This window comes from Salvia hispanica, chromosome 2, assembly GCF_029641045.1.
Source record: "Salvia hispanica isolate PSC_SH4W2 chromosome 2, Shi_PSC_v1, whole genome shotgun sequence".
Classification (NCBI taxonomy): Eukaryota; Viridiplantae; Streptophyta; class Magnoliopsida; order Lamiales; family Lamiaceae; genus Salvia; species Salvia hispanica.
Genome location: NC_142693.1, coordinates 18,024,163 through 18,027,381, shown reverse-complemented (window position 1 = coordinate 18,027,381; position 3,219 = coordinate 18,024,163). Strand labels below are relative to the sequence as shown.

The 3,219-nt window shown below is 39.8% G+C and overlaps 1 pseudogene across 1 annotated transcript; it reads right to left on the bottom strand.

Moving 5' to 3' along the window:
* Positions 1–1,981, bottom strand: LOC125201349 (cysteine-rich receptor-like protein kinase 26; annotated as a pseudogene). Its single transcript, XR_016135102.1, has 5 exons — positions 1,052–1,981; positions 824–958; positions 620–741; positions 321–531; positions 1–239 (listed from the first exon to the last, which is right to left on the bottom strand). The product of XR_016135102.1 is annotated as a cysteine-rich receptor-like protein kinase 26 (transcript).
* Between the last annotated feature and the right edge of the window lie 1,238 nt (positions 1,982–3,219).

Below are 3,219 nucleotides of genomic sequence, written 5' to 3'. Positions count from 1 at the left end.
CTATGTTCCCACAACTTGGTTTGTATTTCCGTGGGTTTCATCTTGTCCAAACAATCTCGCTAAACCAAAGTCCGCAATCTTGGGGCTCATCTCTCTGTCTAGAAGTATATTACTAGCTTTTAAATCACGATGAATGATCTTGTGACGAGAATCTTCGTGTAAGTGGAGGATTCCCCTGGCAATACCTCCTATGATCTTGAAGCGTCTATCCCAATCCAAATCTAAATTCCTGTTTGAGTCTACATGCCCAATTAATTGCAAAGGAGTTAGCATATGTTCTCATATCATAAACTAATATGTGAATTAATGATGACTCTTACCGAATATGAAGTTATCCAAGCTTGAATTTTGAACAAATTCATAAACCAACAGCTTCTCCATTCCTTCTAAGGAGAAACCTAATAGTCTAACCAAATTCCTATGTTGAATCTTAGCCAATAACAGAACCTCATTCTTGAATTCTACATCTCCCTGCCCGGAATCCATCGAAAGTCTTTTCACGGTAATTTCTAGACCATTTGGGAGTTTCCCCTGAAATGATGACACAACAAAATATTTGTGTTTAGTTTTTGATTACACAATCACTCTTGCACTGATCAATTATGTATTCCATATGTACCTTGTAAACAGTCCCAAATCCACCTTGGCCCAACTTATTATGATCAGAGAAATCATTTGTTGCGGCTTTGATTGTGCTGAAAGCATACTGCAGAGACTCGACGGTGCTAATCTCATCGACATCTTCAAGAAATTATGAACAAACATTTGAGTCCAATACTTTAAAATTAAAGCAGTTAGTGTGCAAGAAAGATGAGCAACTTACTTTGAGCAATTTGCTTTTGTTTATGTTTCTTTCTCTTTCTTAAAAATATGATAGCTGATACAACCACTATCAAGCACATAACAACTGCAACCACAATTATGACAATAGTTTGAGTCGTGCCACCATTTTTCTTTCCTGCAAAAAGAACCTCCAAATTGATGTCAACTAATCCCAAAACAGATTGAAACCAAACTATATAACAAACAGAACACAGAAAATTATGATTACCAGACGGCGATGACTCTAAAACAGGGGAAGGCGCAGGAACAAACTCCAGTTCCTTCACCCTAGTCTGATTGTAAAACAGATTCATCTCGAAACGAAGATGGCAACTTGGCAAGAAGACTCTACCCCCAATTTTTTCGCCACAGCATCGCGGTATAGCTGAAATGGCAGCAATCAAACAGCTAGTACAGTTCCCCGATGACAAATCCGTGCTGCACTGAACTAGCCCGAAAATCCTTTGAAAATCGGGTCCAGTTACATTCCCACGCGCCACTTTCCTGGTAGACGAGCCGGCAGCAGCTCGTGTCCGAAGATCGTCGAGCAACGCCCTCAGAACCTCCTTAAACTGTTCAAGACTCGTCACGTTCCGTGTATTCCAGTAGAAGTATCCGGGCCTAGTCACCAGGGTCCCGTAGACGGTTTCATTCGAGTATCGCACAGTGCAGAACTCATCCCAGAAGACTGCCTGCTTCTGAACCGGGCACTTAACCCCGAGTTCGACGTGGCCTCTTTGCACGCATTGGCGGCAAGCGATTAGCTGGACGTCGCCTCTGCACAGCGCGAGGGCGTTGACTCGGTCGGGCCCCTGCCCGGCTGAGGCGTTGTAGAAGCCATCATTGCCGATGTTTGTAGCGAGAGAGGAGAGAGTGATGTTGAGGTTAGCACCGTATGCGGTGTTGCTGGTGTAATTGCCATTGTGCTGCAAGTGGATTTGCCCAATGCGAAGAGATCTGTCTGGATCAACAACAATAAGACCAATGCTAGCAACATTTGATAAGTCATGTTAATTGAATGCAGGCTACTTGTACAGAGTACAGACAGTTATGGTTTGGGTTTTATACTAACTTTTAAATCATTATCATTATCATTATAATAATAATTACGGAAAGCGCAGTGAATGTTTAAAGGACGACTATGATTTGGGCGTGTGGACTGGACGAATAAGACTGGTGTTTGTATTGAGAAAGGGAGATAGAAGCCATGAAACAGAGACCAAGAATTTCATTATATATGAAAAGAATACTCCCTCCGTCCCAGATAATTGGTGTCAGTTTTCCATTTCGGTCCGTCTCACATAATTTGTCCCATTTCAATTTTACCATTTTTAGTAGTGTACCTCATATTCCACTAACTCATTCCTACTTACATTTTATTATAAAACTAATATATAAAGGTAGGACCCACATTTCACTAACTTTTTCAACCACTTTTCATTACAATTCTTAAAACCCGTGTCCGGTCAAAGTGACCCGAATTATCCGAGACAGAGGGAGTATTAAAAATAGACTATAGTATAAAATGAGTGTTGTGCATTGACTTGGTTTGAATAAGACTAGAGATTTTATTAAGAAGCGTCCCGAGTGGGCTATGAAAATTCGTTATGAAAAGAAAATTAATCTACTAACAGACTAAAAATTCAAAGATAAACGATGATTGTAACTTTTGTGATTGAAGAAGCCATGGAATAGAGACCAAGGAAATGTCCTTACAACGTGCTGCAAAGTACAGTTGACCTCATCGGTCAATATACTAAGAAACTACCTTTTCTGATGCAAAGTAAACTTCGGCAATGCCGAAAACGGCCTGAAATCGTTTTGTGTCAGAATGGCTTGAAATTTGCACGTTGCTTGCGAATCGAGCTTAGAAATCGAAGTAATTGCGAAAGTCGTGTAAGTGATAGAAAATTTAATTTTATTAAATAAATGATATGGAATCGATCAGAGTAGTGCACAATAAGTGCGCTAACTAATTACAATTGGCATGAAAGGGCCACTTGTGCGATAAATTAATGAATATGCACGATGCACGCATCGTGCTATTGGCATGAAAGGGCCGCTTGTGCTGCAAGGTGGCTAACTCATCGAACGCGTGAGTTGCATGAAACGGCATGCCCATGCACGGTGCGTTCACATTGGACCGTATGCCTTATTCCACCGTTGTTGATGCCCTTACATTACATGGAGAATGAAAATTGATCATATTGGTTCTTTAATAAAAACCAATATATTTGTCCACGTAAACAAGAAGATTTAGACTGTTAGATAGTAGGAGTAATTTATTAGCTGAGATATTATTAAAGTTCGAAATATGATGGTATTAAATTAATATAAATATGTTAAACAAAGCGAAAAAAGAATTTTAAAATACCAACGAAAATTGTACTCACAAAA